This window comes from Canis lupus, chromosome 31 (genome assembly GCF_011100685.1).
Source record: "Canis lupus familiaris isolate Mischka breed German Shepherd chromosome 31, alternate assembly UU_Cfam_GSD_1.0, whole genome shotgun sequence".
In the NCBI taxonomy this organism is placed as follows: domain Eukaryota; kingdom Metazoa; phylum Chordata; class Mammalia; order Carnivora; family Canidae; genus Canis; species Canis lupus.
The window spans coordinates 14092741-14098379 of record NC_049252.1 but is presented as its reverse complement, the minus strand read 5'-3'; the positions used below and the strand labels follow the sequence as shown (position 1 = coordinate 14098379).

The following is a 5639-nucleotide window of genomic DNA, read 5'->3' as shown; positions in this document are numbered from 1 at the left end:
GCCAACATATAATTATAAGTGTAGCAGACCAATAAAGAGTAGCCTTAACAGTTCCCTATGTCAGAGACAAGATCTTCATAAGAGGGGACTATAAGCCTGAGACTTAAGACTGACAAACATGGCCAAATTTCCCTAAATTCTCTAAGCTTGCAAAGAATCTCATGCCAGAGAAAAAAGACTATTGTTGTTTGGAGAAAAGGTGAAAACCTTAGCCAACACTAGCAACTTAAAACACAATGCTCTGTAGTCCACAACTTCTGCTCTTGTCATTCCCTGTGTTCTCTACTTAATATTATGATAAGAGCTCAACACAGCCTGAACTAGAAAATAAAATTCTTGGGGCATCTGGGTGGTTCAATTGGTTAAGTATCCAACTCTTGATTTTGGCTCGGGTCATGATGCCAGAGTTGTGAGATTGGGCCCTGCATCAAGCTCCATGCTCAGTGCAGAGTCTGCTTGAGACTCTCTCATGCCTTCTCTTTCTCTTTGTTCCTCCCCCCACTCACACATACTCTCACTCTCTCGCTGAGAAAAATAAATAAAATCTTAAAAAAAAGAAAATAAAATTCTTGCTATGGGAGGGAATAGTTCACAAACAAAAGAAATCACAAGATTTGGCTAACATATGCTGTCAGGAACCAGAGGAAAGTGTATAGGATCTTCAGGATGTTAGAATTCAAGGAATAAATTATAAGCCTGGGTAGGGAAAAACCAATTAAAAAAATTTTTTTATTGGACTTCAATTTGCCAACATTTAGCATAACACCCAGTGCTCATCCTGCCAAATGCCCCCCTCAGTGCCCATCACCCAGTCACTCCAACCCCCCACCCACCTCCCCTTCCACTACCCCTTGTTCATTTCCCAGAGTTAGGTGTCTCTCATATTTTGTCACCCTCACTGATATTTTCACTCATTTTCTCTCCTTTCCCTTATTCCCTTTCACTAATTTTTATATTCCCCAAATGAATGAGACCATATAATGTTTGTCCTTTTCCAATTGACTTATTTCACTCAGCATAACACCCTCCAGTTCCATCCACATTGAAGCAAATGGTGGGTATTTGTCGTTTCTAATGGCTGAGGAATATTCCATTGTATACATATACAGCATCTTCTTTATTCATTTATCTTTTGATGGACACCGAGGCTCCTTCCACAGTTTGGCTATTGTGGACATTGCTGCTATAAACATCGGGGTGCAGGTGTCCTAGGGTTTCACTGCATCTGTATCGGGAAAAACCTATTGACATAGGGGCAAAGTTTTAATGTTTTGGTAAGTCTAACCTGTTTAGATATGCCTCTGGGATGGCTCCTCATAACAACAATAACAACAACCGAAATACAATTATCTGATGAACAAAAGCCTGAAGTTAGACTCTGCATTGGAAAAATTAGAGTGTCACTGAGTTTTCCGATATAAGTTCACACACCAATACTCATTGCTTGAAAAGAGGCCAGATTCCACTAAGAAAGATCTTCGCAATATCAACATATAAATTTATGAGAGAAATACAGATTTTCCCCCAGGTAGCTGTAGTTACTTACCAAGGTAACTGTTCTGGAGGAAAAGAAACTCCTAGACTATGAGCATTGTTTGGATAAAGATCTGAGGTTACACAGTTACCCAGTGACCCAAAATGCCACTATGGTCTTCTGGATAAAGTAGGGGTTTATGGGGTTCAGGATGTATATGGAACTCTGGCCTAAGTCCATTTCTTGATGAACCTCATGGTACATGTATCTACTCGGAAGCCACTTCCCTAATCACTGAATGCATATTTTGTGACTGGTGGAACTCTAAAATTCACTTCCCGACCTGTGAAATAAGAAGCCATCATTGTAGGAAGGCTCATGGGATATCCCTGAATCTATTTCCTCATTTTCAGCAAAAATCAGAAGCAACAGTACAACCCCAGAGGAACTGCCCAGCCTAGTGCCACTATGAAATATTTAAAGGACTATGGAGAGAGGAGTTAGTAACATCATATCCCTGTTTAATTTCTTTCTGTGGTCCCTGTAAACACAAATTGATCATGACAGATTATGATGCAATAAATAAAGTTAAATAAATGATACTCTATTCTCAGTTCTTTTGCTGAATATGGTATATTTATTTAAAAATATAAACACAATCAAATAGTGTATGCAGAAGAGAAGGAAAAATCTGCTAGGGGAAACTCTAATGAGGTATTTTGCCTATTACATTTTTGATTGATATAATTCATGAAGAAAGACTAGCTGTTTTAGTGCTTAGTCTGAGAAGGAACTCAAGAAACCAATTCTTAGGAGGAAAACTGATTTCATAATCTCAAGTGGAAGTCACAAACAGGCTTTCCTGATAAAATCTTCAAAGCTTGAAGAGATAAGACAAAAAGCATGTATTCTGTTAAATATTTCTTAATAAATATGCAAAAAATGACAGTTATGAACATAGTGTTTGTATATTTAAAAATGCATCTATTTTCTTGCTCTGAGTATTTTGTCCTGACAAGAGTTTTGCCGATATTTTGTTCTAGAAGGTTCAAAAGTAAAACTTACCAATATGTCAGGAATATATTGGTGTTATATATCAGGAGTTCTCTGCATGATGAACATTCTAGACTGTCCTAATGGTGTCAAACAATGAGAAGCCAAACATGATCACATCTATGTGGCAAAGATAGCACAGTGAAGGAATAGTGGGAGAATGAATCACTATTGTCTTTGTTTTATGCTCCATGCTTTTGACTGGTTTAGCAGATGATAATAAAAACAGCAGTGACTTGTTTGTTTCCAAATAGCCAGACCCTTCATACTGGCTCACCACCAATTATGCAAGTGCTAAGTATTCAAAGAAAGACTGCAGGTAACCTTTACTTCTCTTTGGTCCCTTTACCAAACCTGTACTTCACTTATTACTTGTTAATATTTTGAATTTCAGAAATATACAGGTAAACACAGTTTGCTAATTTTTACTTAACCAAATACATTTTAAAATAGGTAAAACAGGGGCACCTGGGTGGGGCTCAGTGGTTGAGCATCTGCCTTCGGCTCAGGTTGTGATCCCTGGGTCCTGGGATTGAGTCCCAGAGCCTGCTTCTCCCTCTGCCTGTGTCTCTGCCTCTTTCTGTGTCTCTCATGAATAAATAAATAAATCTTAGAAAAATAAAATAAAATAGATAAAACAGTTAAATTCTCACAACACAAACCTAGTTTTCATATTCATTAAAGCATTTTAGAATTACTCAAACATGAAAATTGAAAATGTGTGTCCTTATTTGGAAGAGTCAAAAGCTGAGTCATTTCACTTTTTTCTGTTGCTTCTAGTTGCTAGAATAGTGGCAACTCACATAAATATATTTAACATATCCATGTAGATTCCCAGCATTGAATTGATGGGACTGTATTTTTGAACTCTATATATTAGTACTATTTCCAAACACCGGATTACTTTCTGCATATTATATAGAAGGAAACACTGAAAAGAACTAATCCACCATAAATTGCCACAGAGTAGAATGGCACCATACACAGTGGTAGGTGGAAAAAACATAGATCCTAGTGAGGATACAAAAATGAGACCCAGCCCCACTCCCAGGCATGCTGTCATGTTTGGAAATTTCCCACTGAGTGTGCACATGACCACAGTGGAAGGGCTTTGATGTCTACTGTGTACTATGCAGCTCTGATGAGAAGAGCCTCCCCACTGCCCCATATCATGAAAGGAGCCACTATGGCACCCTTCACACTAGAATATAGTAACTAAGCAAGTGGCTTTGGGTCCTGGGCTCTCGTCAAATAATATTGATTGTACCAGTATTCCAGCTCCAATTATGGCTGCAAAGGTTGCACTGATTGTCACCCAAGAGCCTTTCATCATGAATTCATGGGCAGAGTTCTGTTCACTTCCAGGGTGGACAAAACTGTAAAACCAATACTTCTGGAGAAGTACATATATGTAGAATGATTTCTATCCTTAACATACTGAGGCCAAATTACAGCCTTTTCAATAGTTCCAATTTAATTGTATATTCCTAAGCCATAGTAGCACAATGCTCCAAGACCAAACAGACTATTCAGCAATAAGCCATCTTCTCAACTGATCAAGTGTAAATATTTTTCTACCAATGGTTCCAATACTGCCTCCTTGAGTTCTTGGCCAGCTTTTCCATACCAGATACCAGTTCCCTGCTAGGTGTTAAGCATATTATCTGCTGGATGTTAAGAGCCATTGATTCTTTGTGGTGGAATTCTTCACAGCAGAGGAGACCTTGGTGAAAGCTGGATGGAACTCTCTGGAAGGTAGTGTCCAGAAATACACAAGTCTTAGAGTCAGCATAGTGAGGTTTACCAAGCAGATTAAAATGGTCAGCCCCTAGTCACCTCAACCGTGCAGTTACCCTTGTGGACTGGTGAAATGCCAGTGTTCATACATTCCTATTCCTTTGCCCACTCTTTACTTCAAATTTTCTTAAGCTGCTGAAATTCAGAGTCCATTTGCTATTTCAGCCCAGCTTACTCTGAATAATATAATATTCCTATTTGGTGCATTTCTCTTTTACTATTGGCAACATGTCTTATATAAGTAGTTACAAGTTATGAGTACTATCATAAGGGATGGATAAAAACAATTTGTAATATACAAAATTAATTACTCTGGTTTTCAATGTATTTTCAAAAGAAAGGACACTCATAAATATTTTCACAATATTATTTTTGCTAGTAGTTTGATCTGCATTGATAGTTTTCTTAGTATTATTAAATTTCTTATTGAACAATGACTTGTAAAGGGGAAAAATAGGTTGTAATAAACTTGGCTTTGTCAAATATCACAATTAAAAAAATTTTTCAAAAATATTGAATTGATTTTGAAGAAGGCTGTGTGAATACTACAAACAGACTTCTGTGGACTGAATTGTCTTCTAAAATTCATATCCTGAAGCCCTCATGATGGCATTAGTGCCCTTATAAAGGAGGAAGTGACACCAGAGCTATCGCTGTAATATGGGGACACAGCAAGAACAATCTAGGAAAAGGGCCATCTCCATGAATTGAATCTGCTGGCAGCTTAATCTGAGATTCTCAGACTAAATATGTGAGAAGTAAATGTCTGTTTTTAAGCCTCCTGGTCTATGGTATTTTGTTATAGCAGTTTAAGTAGACTAAGACACCGGTCTAACATTTTCTTTTTCTGATGTTTTATTTATCGAAAATCTTGGCCAGGATATTGTAAATATTTATTATTACAATTTACCCTGAGGTAAAGTGTTAAAAAACAAAGCTAGAGAAGGAGCACATCATGTAATTGTGTGACGTATTATAGATCTTAAATAGAGCAAAATCTTTTCAGGTTTTAGTAAAATATAGGATTCATGTAATTTGTGTGTATGTGCTTGTTCAGAGTCAGGACATTACAACAGCTGTGTTGTAATGGTAAGAAAGGAACAAAGGAGCCCTATTTAGAAATTATGCTTTGAAATCATTAGTAACATATCTTGTATTCTATTATTGTTGGGTATAAACCAAAGTTTTAAAATATCCTTACTATTCATAGAGGTATATACCCTGGTAAAGCAGTGATTTTCCAGTGTATCATCAGTCATACAAAAAACTTATTTTTATAGGGAAAAAAAAGTCTACTCTTCCTGGGAGTGATAGT

General features: G+C 37.1%; 1 pseudogene; it reads right to left on the bottom strand.

Moving 5' to 3' along the window:
• Positions 1-3284: 3284 nt before the first annotated feature.
• On the bottom strand, positions 3285-4319 carry LOC100685967 (annotated as a pseudogene).
• Positions 4320-5639: the final 1320 nt, after the last annotated feature.